The sequence below is a fragment of the Anopheles funestus genome, chromosome 2RL (assembly GCF_943734845.2).
Source record: "Anopheles funestus chromosome 2RL, idAnoFuneDA-416_04, whole genome shotgun sequence".
In the NCBI taxonomy this organism is placed as follows: Eukaryota; Metazoa; Arthropoda; class Insecta; order Diptera; family Culicidae; genus Anopheles; species Anopheles funestus.
In genome coordinates, this window is record NC_064598.1 from 6,602,799 (window position 1) to 6,616,408 (window position 13,610).

A 13,610-nucleotide genomic window follows, 5' to 3' on the forward strand; every position below is an offset into this window, starting at 1 on the left:
GGATGTGGCGAAAAAAAAACCGAAACATAATAAACACACACAAACGGATTCAAGCCGTTCAAGCCAGGAGATAAGGTGTATGAATTATGAAGCATAGATGCATGCTTCCTCGTCATGCGGTATGAATGTGTGTGAACGAAGGGCTCCAAGTAGTTGCTGCTTGTGCCACTGATGTGTACACACAACACCACAACCTTATCGGTGGGCTCAACTTACGCGAACTGGAGATGGTGTGGCGTCCAGTCGCCGTACATCGTACGCGTCATAATGAATGGGCAGGCAATAAAATATGCACACACCCATCTAGTGTGGCACGAAACCAAACCAAAAAATAACCAACACCACCATTCTATCGACCTGATGGACTTGAACCTTCCGAAACCTTTCGAGATGGTGGGATTTTTGTGTGTGTAAGTTGTAATCGAACAAAATAACCCCTTGAAGCTTGGTTTCTAGCAAGAGAAAACAAAAACGCCACAATCCATTTGGAACTGTAATGATGGACGTATAAAAAATGCATTTCATTTTCAGTTGCTTCCTTACCTTGTGTGGAAAGCAAAGAATAAACGGTCCGCATGACAGCCGAATGATGTCTTACAGTCATGAAACCGTGTACTGCCAACATCATTTATGATATTGCGAATGGAAAACAAAACAGCAAGCAAACACCATTGACAGAATGAGTTCTGCAAGCGTTTGTAACCTTCCACCAGAAGTTGCTCCACACTAAACAAATACAAACGCTTTTAGCAAAAGCCCCTGCAACACAACGCACGCAAGCAATTGCTGATAAAACTGCATTAAAAGTGCACTATGCACGCTACCGATTATTAAACGAAAAGGACAAAAAAAACCGCCCCATAAATATTGATAAGTGTCTGGAAGAAGAAGAAACCCTAACGGTGGCTTAATAATGAGAAGTCACGCATTTAAAAGTCCACCAATTGTTTCCTTGCTGGACCTGATTGGAAAGACTGTTTAGCATCGATGTATTCAAAATTTCTACCAGAAAGTGCCAAATCGAAACGTTTCATTGGCCGTGATTGAAAGCAGCAAAAAAAAACGATTTGTGATGACTAAGCCACAGGCAGATGATGATGATGGTGGTAGTTGTTTTATGATTCCCTTCGGTAGTACGACATAAGGTGACTCAGCATTCTTCGCATTGGGAAGGTGACTTGGAATATTACATCTGTTAAAGGTGAAAAACAAAAACCATTTAATGTCACATACATGACCCCAGCAACTCCACACGAAACCACCCCAAATACGAACTAGCCAATGGTTCTACTTAAAAAACCAATCTAATCTTTGAGAAGAATACAATTTACGAGAATAAAAAAACAACTGCTCCACACAGACGCCTTTTGAAAAATTACTCTGAATGAGAATTGAACCCAGATCGAAAGTGTCATTAGACGGTGAACTTATACATCTGTCTATTTACCGTATTCGTTGTTGATCTGCTAAAATTCAACTTGAATGAATGTAACTCATCTACAGTTCAATTCGAAGGCATTGGAAATAAATTATTACACCCGTTACGCAGATTGTTTATTATTCTCCACATAAAGAAACAACATATTGTAATATTCTCCCCAAAAAGAATAACATTCTTTCGCCCTACTTCGCGTCCCAGGTTCCCAGCCGCTAAAGAACGTAACTTCTTTCTAGTTGTTCCGCGTGATTGAAGCTATTTTTGTGAAATTAGTAGCAATCTTCTACCTTCAATGCTTTACAACCACGGTGCTCTCCAGTTCTATTCTTAAGCGGATACCGTGCGTACTACCATCACTTATTGTACTTTTGCGTAGGTGCAGCAGCACAACGGACGAAATCGGGAAACATGATCTTCGCTGAAGCGGCACGACAGATGCAACATTTGATGCGGAATTCGGCCAACGAAACGCGACAACGACCAATTTCCCCGCCTCTTCCTCCCCCGGGGGTGGAGGAGGATTGAACGTCGCGCGCATGTACCGGGTGGAGAGAGGTGTGGCCCAGTTTGATTTGTGTAGTTTGTGTTGTTTTCTTCTGATCTTTTTTTTTCTCTCCTACTTTTCTGAAATTCATTTCGATGCTTCGGCGAAGGTTCGAGTGGGTGCGACAGGGTAGTCTCGTCCTCACGCACCACGCAACATATTTATGGCAAACAGGTGCGCGCGGACGCGCGAATGAACGCTTTTCGCGGGCGTAAGTCTTTAGAAGGATTACATGATCTCGATTCTTTCATCTAGCTTGCCGGTGGTGCACGATCGTTTTGGTGGCATATTGGGAACAACATTTTGCGACCAGCTTGAAAACGCCCACCGTGTGCCATGTTATGCCATGTACAGGATACATTCAGTCACGTAGGACTGTTTGCCTTAAAAAAAATAATAATATCGGTCTGAGTCCCTTGAAGGGTGCACCAATATTATTGCTCCTTTCTTCCAGATCATAGGAACACCGTACGCCCACTACCGTCGATTGACAAAACAGTATAATACCACCATTTTGGAGCTGATGTATTTCATCTTCACCAGAAGTCGCTACACTAGTCGCAAACTTCATATTGCTCTGTTCAGGCACAAGTTGAACACACGCGCACACTAAAGTGCACATCTCGCCCCGATGATCTAACTCCATAGCCGACGCACGCCATCCAGTACGCCAACCCATTCCGACGCAGATCAGATCACAGGCAACAACCGGCCTTCTGCCAGCCACAATCTGACACAACACACTGGCGCAACGCAAACACAGTATGTAAACGCGCAATCCCGCCGCACTGCTGCCATTGTATATCGTACAAACAAAATGCCTCGGCAACAATACTAACGCCCAGGTTATGGCTGGGAATGGCGGTAGGTAAGCCAAAACAAAACAACGCGCGGAAAACACTGGGGAATGGAATGCAAGAATTGATTTTCTTTCTGCCAACACGTGGAGGGAAATCTGTGCTTGAAGCAAGAAAAAAATGTTAAAAGACAACAGAAAAGTGCTGCAGTTTTGGGGGAAGAGTTGATGAGGAATTTGCCGGCTTGATGATGCAAGAAAATCACCTGAATCAGAAGAGTACACTGGAAAATGATAGAAGTTTTCGCATGATTCAAAGTGGGAAGATCACTCATCTCCCAGATCTTACGAAACTCCTAGGAAAATGTGTTCAAGGAAACGATCCTCAGTATTGTTTTTCTCTAGAAAAATGTATGGCGATCATGGCACTATTTTGCTCAAGTAGAACCTGTGACACATTTGAGCATATTTAATCACATTTCAAGCAAGATAAGCATTGCTTCATACGGGAGGCAACAACCAACTGCTCCAGCGGCATATCATTTGTGGCTGGTACAGGGAAACGATGGGAACCAAAACTAAAACTGCTCCACGTCCAATGTGGCTCTGCCTGTGTGATAAGCAGATTCGCCAAGGGTTCTTCAAGCAAAGGAACGAGAAAATGAAAACCACAAAAATCGTGTGAAAGAAAAAGTTCAGCTTCAATAAACCATCCACAGTCTTAGTACGATCGTTTCCCTTTTGACAGAAGTCATACAAAACGGAACGAGAATAAAACAACGGACGTCATGTGAAGTTTGCTCTATTTTCTTAACATTTTTATGTGTCTAATAGAAGCAAAACAGAAATAAATGCTGAAAAATAAAGTACAGCGTCCATCATTTGTCACGCGTAACGTCAAGCATGCCGGTTTGGTCCGCGCCTAGTTTCGCACGAATAGCTGGTTCCTTCCTTCGTGACCTACTTGCTATAAACAACTGCGATTATTGACACGAGCAGATCATCGAGCACAGTGCTCGGAGAGGAAGATCCTGAACAAAACGACATAACGACTAAATAAGTTGAGACGCGTTACAAACTAAGTAAGTCTCATGGGAAAGATAAAATGCTGGGTGTAATGCTGTACACGAGATGGCGGGTGTCTGAAAATGGCTTCCTATTCATCATTTCATCCTAATCAATGACGCCATTTTGCGAACGAAAGCATCTCTAATACTAATCGTCGCCCGTAACGTAACGTAAGGCATAAACGTCAGCGTAGAAATAGAACCAAAATGGCTACAGAGTTTGCCTTTTTCGGTCACAATTTGGCGCAACGTGTTAACACGCATTTAATTAATTGAATGATTTTTGCTGAAGCTTGAAATGATACCGAGCGCGGGTTTTCTCGTACTTATCATCCAACAAATTGCCATATCGCGCACGAAACACCGAAAATTATCACCTTCCTTTCCTGCAAGCCGGGCGGCAAATGTTCGTGATGCCGTATCTATCGTAAATGTCGGAACCATGAAACTGGACGTAGCATTAACAAAAAAAAGGACGCCACGCCGGGCGCCAGTTTAGAAGAGGGAGAGAAAAAATAGGTAAAACCCTATCGTAACTCCATCTAACCTTGAAAATCAACACCCTCTCACATCTTCTCACTCGGTGGGGAGCGCGTTTGGAAGACCTCCCTGTTGAAAATAATAAAAGAAAAAGATGGCGTCTCGACGAGAGGTGATGTGGTTGATGTTGATCGTAGCAAAGTGAACGAGATACGAGAAAAAGCACCACGCGCACCCGGCTTTGGGGCTCTGGAAGATGACACGCGCAATCCACCTGAAGCTGTATTACGCGTAGTAGTGTAACGCATGAAGTGAACAAGTGTGTGTGCCTGTCTGTACTTAGAGTATTACACTAAGTCTCATACACTATTACGGGATGGGACGATACCACAGTGTTGCATTTCCAGTTTTTGCTCCACAACAAACTATTTATTTTTGCCGCAAACATTGTACGAATGCGCGTCAATACGCGGGACACGAGTGTGCCATTATTTGTTTGCCTCATGTTCGCTCACACTACTACACAACCACTACACAGCAGCATCTCATATCATTGCGGATCGCTTGGTTTGGCGGAGGCGCATTTGTTTTGTCCGCGCTTTCCACGCACCTTCCCTTAATGAAAGCGACGCGCGCGCGCGCCCCCCAAATCCCAATCGACTTCGCGGTGTGTTACAAGTGCAAAAAAAGCCAACCCTCCCCACGAACACGAACACATAATCAATGAAATAAAAAAACAAGCTGCGCTTGTTGTATCGCTAAACGTGGCACCGGGGGGTTCGGTATCATCGGCTTTTTCTAATCACGCTTGAAACTCGCAAAAGAAAGACTCCAAAAACGACGATCATAAACGATGAAGAATTAAGTATAAGAGGTAGGTAACTACTTCTGCCCCTGATGATAACACGAGTCTGGAGTCTCGACTGACGGATTCCATTGGAAACTTCTCTAATATCAGCGCACCATTGTTGTTTACCGATGTGTGTAGCGTATCGTCTGTGTCATTTTGTTTTCGCGCAATACAAAATGCCCGTTTCAAAACCTCCTGTGTCTTAATGTTCAAGGTCAGTACTAGTGATAAATGTACGACGGCAAAGAAGCGAAGACATGACACGTTTTGTTTGGAAAAGCTGCAGCACAAGGGTGTTGGGTTCGCTATTGGGAGTAGGAAAGGGTCTTCTGGAAGCCACATACGAACGGTGGTGGTGGTGGCGCGTGTCAGTCTTTTCTTAAGCCACCAGTCCCCTCCTCCCTTTGGACACACTTGGACTAACCAGAAGAGTGCAGTCATAAATAATTTCCCTCCCGGGTATAGCGTTCTTTCTGGGCGATTGCGTTCATTCTTCGGCGGAATTCTTGCGAGAGTGTGTTTGAAGCTCTGAAAGCCCCCCCAGGAAAACTTTACACAGCCGGCACGGGTCATCAGACAACGGTGCCATAAAAGTTGATGAGCAGGGGTGAATTAATTTGGAGAAAACCTTTTTTTAAAAAAAAAACCCCCAAGCTGACTGTTTTTGGTGTGGTGCAAAGCTTGTGAAGCGTAAACTCAAATAGAGCTTTGGAACAAAACAGCCATCTCGCTCTCCACGGCAAGTTTGGAGTTCCACAAAATGGAACGGGGTCTAAAGATGGGACGGTTTGACGGTTGTTCTGAAAATAGAAGGCGTAGGAAGAAGCTTCACTCCGAGGAAGCCATACGCCACTTGAAAAGAAAAATTGTTTTTCCCTTCGTTTCTTCCTTCCTTCACCGAAAGGACACTTGTATACGCTCCGTTCCATAATACATGACATTTTCCACGACTCTCCCCGAGCATATGTGTGTGTGCGTGCGTAAGATAGGTTTGTGAAACATAAGCCAACGGCATTTTTTGTCCTTCAAAACAGCTTCTGAGCGTCCGCGTGCTGTTCGTGTTTTCCGAATGTTTGCTGGAATACGCGCATAAAACCGCTAACGCGTCCGTTTATGGTGGTCGTATTGGGATGTTGTTGTGCAAAACGGTAGTGGTAGTAGTAGCCTCACAGTAACACCATCAATGGCGCTAGTAGTAGTAGCAGTATACGTTTCATGCTGCAGAAAGCTTGTGCGCTGTGTGGTAGCCTGTTATCGCTTGACATTTGTTTACATACACGCCTCTCTACCAGGCGTCTCCTTCCTTTTCGCTTCCTTCGCAACACACCAATTCCATATACCCTTCCCTGGTTACTTCGTCGAACCATTCGCACCACACATTCGTACGGTTTCTGCTTCGTCAACCCTGAGAGGCGTACACGCGGCGAACCCAGCAGTAGCAGCAAAATAAAATAAACCAAACAAAACACAAACAACGCCATCACTAGAGCTGACCACACTGTGGAGGAAAACGAGAATCCAGAAAAAAAGACAGCTTCCACAAATGTACAGATTTTTTTGCCAGCATTTTGCCTTTCCACAGATGCCGAAACCGAAATAAACACATTTTGGGAAACGTTGATGACTTCATGCTTGCATGTTTTAGTTATTTTATCAACGAATTCATTTTCCATCCTTGCGCAGCGTCTTCTTGGAGACGAGTTCTAGTTTCCGATTTGCAGCTTATGATGAATGTTGGCAGCAATTTTTTTTTGTTTTTCACTGTAACTTGCCTCTCCTGTGTCTTCCATCCTACCTCTTGGCTTGTGTTAATGACTTTCCACACGGGTGGCAATAAAACTGTTTCTTCATCGATCTCTATCTCAGGATGGATTACAAGAAGAGGTGCGCGTGTCCGGATGTTTATTGCACCAGTTCGCTACCCTCTCGAGTCACCCACCCCCAGACAGATGCGGTAGAAGCTTGTTTGAAAATAAAAAAAGAGAAGCGGAAAGCTTACGGGTGGTTGTAGATTGATAGCTTTCCCAGTGCCACCACACACACATACACACTGCACCGTCTTGCAAAAGCTTACAAAACACATAAGGGTGATAATCATAAATAAAACACATGTGTAGTAACAACAGCGAACCTTCGAGTGGTGGCGTTCGCTCCTTTCTTTATTACTTTTAAAACCTAGAACTACTGATTTTAAGACGCATCGGAATCGGAACTAAAGCGTGCTTGCAAACCGGCGCCGACAAACGAGACAATTATGCAATGGCACGCAGATGACACGTCAACGAAAGCTCGCCGCTCTTTCACTTCGATGCAGTCCTTGCAATTATTACAACAATCGAAACAGGCATTGATTTTCCAGCAAGGCCCATTCCCATTTTGCGGTGAAAAGCACCCAACAGTTACATCATCTTCTGCCACAGCAACAAACCGTAAACCGGTGGTATGGTACGGTTGAAGAAACACACCAAAAAAAACCCCGATACATCGATGAAACGCCCAATTTCCTACCCCAAAAAAATCAAGCCCCCCCTGATCGAACCGATTTACATCCCACCGTGCCGCTGCTGCTGCTGCCAGGCAGACAAAATCCTGGTCACGTCACCATGAAGCGCACCGCAGGCACACGCACACATACGTACATGCCCGAGTGAACGAGCGCGCGCGCGTGCCCCGCACAGACACCAAACAACATACGCGGATGCCAGTCACCACCACTGAACAGACCGAAACACAACAAAGTAGCCGGATGGAATAACAATAAGTACACACATTCGCAAACGCAAACAAACGCCATCTCACCGCGTTTTGCAAAAGTGACAGGTCTCTCGCCGTCAGACCTTTGATGACAGGTCGCATTTTTTCGGGGGGGATCTGCGTGGTTCGTCGTCTGATCGATCCCGTGGCAGTTTGTCACTGGCAAAAAACAAATGCATGGCCTATTTTGTGTTGCTGTTTCGTAGTCGTACGGTGGTGAAAAATGGCCTCGATTTGATTTCGTCCGAATGGATTTACTTTCTCGCCTTGACATGTGTGGATCACACGTCGCCATGTATGTATCTGCGTACGTCTGGTTACGTTGCTATGCGAAAAGATGTAAAACAACCAGCTTCAAATTTGGGTTGTTTTTAACAGCTTAAATCTAGGTAGGTAGTTGAACAATCTTAACAAACTACTTTTCCCTTCCCGGTCGCATATTGTGTTAAACCTTTCTCTGGCTACTGCTAAAGGACACAACAAGGAAGTTTCGCTGCACACTCGTAGCCGTCCCATTACTCATGGACAGAAGTCAGTGCCGAATTTACATACCGCAACGGTACGCAACGAACCGTCCATAGCGTTCATAGCCGCTCTGCCACGAGAATAGACCGGCCAAGGTTCGTCCCCCCGTGTTGTATATATTTTTTGTTACTTACGTCTAGCCATCAAGCACGGCCCATACCGTCCGTGAACACCGGGAGTAAGAAAGATCTCCGTCTTAGAAGCGTCTTCTTGTTACAAAACGGCCCCAGGGACGTGTCGCCCTCGCCACCATCCTCATCTACCAAGACTACACACATACCCCTCGCAATCCGCGCCGGTGACGGGGTGCGTCCGTCCCTTATCTAGGTCACCCGGACGACGACGGTGGGGAATGGTGTCCGAGACTGCGAATGATCGGTGTGTCCCCGGGAGGCGATAAACGATGCGATACAGAGTTCTGTGTGCACACGATGCAAAACAACTAATATATATATCGGCGCAGTACCATCACCGCGAGTCGCCGCGTGATTGCTTTGACACGCGCATGGTATCTTCCGCGTGCGTATATGTGTGCAGAGACAGAGCAGCAGTACAAAAAAACCGGATCGGTACACAATATGCACACATGAAACCACGGCCCCAAAAAGGAGGTAAGGCATGACACCGTGGCCAGTGGTACAAAGGGAACGAGCCACACATTCGCGCTAATTGGAGAAGAGCCACCTGACACATGCATATATCCGAGGACCTTCCTGACCGCGAACCCCCCAAAATGGTGCAACCAAGAAATTTTTATTTTACACGTGGTGTTACTATCCCTACACTGCTTTTGTTTTTCGCATCTTCCTATCGTTTAGAGTGTAAGCCTCAGGGAATGGTTTCAAGTTTCACCACCACCAGACGGCCGAGCCTCCGCGAGTTCCCTTTAGCTGAAGAAGCGCTTTTAAGACTTTCTCAAGTAGCGAACGCCATGAAGTGTTTGTCCCGCACACAAGCTCACTCGGAAAACGGTAGGAACGGAAATGTGGTGCAGAAGAACACACAGAAACGTCGCTAGTTGCAACAATTAGCAGAATGGCGAAGGAGTGTTTCATCCTTTCGGCCGGATGTGCGGACTGGAGCACATCTTCAGCACACCACGAATGATGTATGGGAAGTCTTTGTTTTTTTTTCGAAATTGTGGACAACAAACAATAGAATCCTCTAATGAACATTCTGGAAGATTTGATGATGGAGGTAAAAATTTGAGAACGGAAGTTACTCAAAGGAAGCAACGCCCGTCGAAAGAATAGATGTGTATAGAAAACTATTATCTGAGCATGGTTGTAGACAACTATTTAGAGGCGCTGTGCAGCAAAGGACGTCTCAGCAACTCGACTATTTTGGGTTCAAATCTTGTCTGGACTGTGACTACCGTTGTGGATGACTTGACAGGTACTTCTCGAGAACTACTATTATAGTGTATCACTTAATCAAAAGCAGATCTGAGTAAGTTTGGTTATGAATATTTGATGCTACAACATTGAATATTTGAATGATAAGTTCTCCTTATCATTATGCAACTTTGTAATGAAACCCCCGATTTGTGTTGCACAACTTTCGCCCAACTGACGTCCATGGATTTATTTTTCACTTCGGGATTAGATAGAATTCATCTAGATAGATACACACATCCACTTGGCTTGGCATGGATCGTATGGACATACCCTTTGCCAGCGTTAGGCCAAGAATTATAACATCACCAAACCATGTTTGTATGTGTGTATGCAAGCCCTTTTCGTTACATACCTCCACTAATCCACCATGACTTCTGGCATGACACAGCACACCGCGACAGGCACACAGGCCCCGGTTAAGCGTCGTTTATCGCGTTTGCCAACACACGCATCTCGTGTGTGTGTGACGCATCGCCAACGACAACGCTGATGATGCGAACGCACCCAACAACAAAGTAGGCCTCAGAGCGGTTCTGTTATCATTTTTGACAGCTATGTATATCGCATCGTGCAAGAGCAGGGTCTGTTGAGTTCGTACGCTGCGCTGTTTGCACTCCAGCCCTCAGAACTTACCAAGGTATCTAGATCCCCAACAAAACGTTCCTTCCTTCTTGTTCTCTCTCTCTCAATCTCTCTATCGTCACAAATCAACAACGCTCGGTAGAAGAAGTGGTCGGATCAAAGTAGGTTTGACGTTCATAACCCGTGGATGGGTACGGGGAAAGGCGTAGGAATTCCTAGACGGACAACTGTAGAAAGGAAAGTGTCTCACTACCTTCAAATAAGTTCACCCTTTCTGCTCTATTTTTGTTCCGAAACGCATCGTATGAGACACGCACTCATGGACGCTAGTATTATGTCGACCATCCATGCCATCCATGGTTGGGCAGTGTATTCTGAAAGAAAAATATTATCCAAACTTTGCTGCCATTCGAAGTTGCGAATTCTAACAAATGTGAAAAATGTGCGTGAGTTGGTATTGCCTCTCAAAAAACATTCTCTCTCTCTCTCTCTCTCGTTAAATCCAAACTTTTACAGGCAAATAATTCGCAAAATACTCACAAAACCCTCTCTATAGCGCGATTAGTTTGAACGCGATGACGTATGTTGCTTCCAAACCAAAAGCGAAAAAAAATGTTCCTACACTAAAACGTCATTCCCTCTCCCCTCGAATTGCGAATTAATTTCATTTCTCGCCACTCGATTCACTGGCACAGATCATCTCGCACACATTCCATCATCTCATCAACCAACGCTAAACGGCTGATGGAAATTAGATGCAGTGACGATGACGACGACGCCACATTCTACATAAAGTTGGTCGTTGTATGGTACACACATTCTGCTACATGGTTGTGTTGTGAGAGAAGCCACTAAATCGAAGCGACACAATTTGTTTACCAACGCGCACATAACTCCTCCTCCAACCCCCAAACAATCGTTCCACCCCATCCGAAGGGCGTGATGGGGTTGGTTCGGGGGGGGGGAGGGGGGGCTTTTTTCCAACTTACATGCTGCCACGACGCCAAACGCTGACAAACCGATGGAGCAAAAATAGCGTGCATTAAAACGGAAAATGGTAAAGAGCACAGGTGGGTATCTGTTTTACGGTCGCACTGTGACGCAATGTAATAAAGAATCGGTACAATAAATAAGTAAAATTATCTACGAACTAACCACATACATAGGCTCCAATGCCACCGGTATTTCCAGCGCAAAAGGAATGCGCTATATACAGCACGCTGACGCATCACGATATGCGTACGGAGGGACGCGAATTCCGTCACATCTCAAGCCTGTTTTGGTGTGCACGGCGCGATAAGAAACGGCACACAACACATCAAGCGCGCCCTTCTCGAGCAATTATATGTTTTTTTTTTCACACCACTACCAAACACACGTTTGACGTATCTGTCATATTTTTCGGCAAACCAAAAGGAAACAAAAAGAAGCAAATTTATCAAAGCAACCACCGTCAATATTTTCCATCTTCGTGGATGCTTCAACAAAACTGCAGTAAAGCAACTTGTTTAGAACACCGCCTAAGAAAAGCAGTGAAACAAGCTCCCACGTCAGCGCCCGTTTGTGTGTGGTATTTGAACGCCTGCATCCTTTTTGATACGTTTGTTTGCATGGAGAAACGCGAAACGACACCATCACACACGCACACAACGTCAAGCACCGTCTGGTATTTATGGTGCGCGTCACCGGAAGAGGAACTGCCAAATATGTCATCCGCAACTCTTGCAACCAGAAAACCGGATGACGCAGTGAGAGCAAAAACGCAAGAATCAACCGTTGTTGTCGAACCAGACACGGGGGGAAGCGCACACGACGGATAATATGGTTTTTGTACCGATTTTCTTCTACCGGGTTTTTTGGGCAAGGGAAAAAACATAATAGAGAAACAAAATGTTCGCTATTGTTGTCGCGCATCTATCTGCATTCGGACGCACGGTGGCCAAAACACAGCACTCACACTTGTGTACATTTTTCACACGCAATGTTTGGAAGAGGAGGGGCGACGGGGGGCACACAAAAAATCGGATAGGGAAATTCAAACTTCCAACTTTTAATTCAATTTCGGATTTTCCATCACTTTGGCGTGTACACACAAACATAACATTCCAATACATGCCTCTCTCACTCTCTCTCGCTCTATGTGAGAGAATAAATCTCAATTTCAACCCTTGTCTACATTCCCCCACCCCCTTTCAGTCTCTTCCTCTTTCTCTTCTTTCCGATCGCGAATTACTTTCTGCAGAAGGTGTTTTGGGTTAAGCGTTTCAGTTTCGACATTCAAAAGAGGGTGGGGCGCGGTGACTTAGGACGGTAGTTTCCGGTTTTTCCAACCACCACAAGGTGACATGCCGGACATCATCCCTTGTTCATACCATATAGGGTAACAATATTGTGCCGCTCTTCTCTCCCATCTCTCTCTCTCTCTTTCTGTTTTTTCGCGGTAATGTAGACGAGATTGTTCGAATAAAATTGCACTGAAATCAAGCGCCTCCAATCATGATGATGATGATGATGATGGTAATCAGGAATCAACCACACAACGCACACACCACCGCCGGTTCAACCATTCGGACAAACCACACCACATACCACCTTCGTGGTGGCGCATTAAAACGTACACACATGACGCACACAGAAGCAACGGATGGAGGCAGAATTTTGATGAGGAACAATCGGGAAAGTCTGGCAATTTCACATTCGCTAGTAGCAAATGCCCTGATGTTATTTGTACTTTATACTACACACAGAAAGAACAACCAAAGTACGATCACCTCCTCGACGCAACGTCACATCAAAAACCAGCTTCTGCATGGAAACGATTTGCTTGAGTGTATGCGTGAACCATGATTGTTCCTGTTGGGAGAAAGCAGGATACGAGCAAGGAAGGATCTGTCTGTTTTTTTTTTGTGTTTGCTTTACTTTTCCAAACCAACCAAAGCAATCACGCAAAAACCATCGTGCAGGAGCCACAGACTGTCGTCAAGGAGTCGTGTGAAAGAGCAAGAGTGTGTGATGAATAGACGAAAGAGCAATAACGACGCAACGCAATTTATCATTTGCCTACTAGATAGATGTGCGAAAAATTTTCACACTTTTTCCTCTACTTCTCGCTTCACATTGAGAATGATTTTTCATGTGTTTTTTTCATACCTAATCCTGTTATTTTAATTTCTAAAT

The 13,610-nt window shown here is 45.0% G+C and overlaps 1 protein-coding gene across 4 annotated transcripts in view; it reads right to left on the minus strand.

The window, feature by feature from the left end:
- The window catches only part of LOC125766388 (mucin-19-like), a 77,129-nt gene that overhangs the window by 14,833 nt on the left and 48,686 nt on the right, over positions 1-13,610 (minus strand). The window lies entirely within an intron of this gene.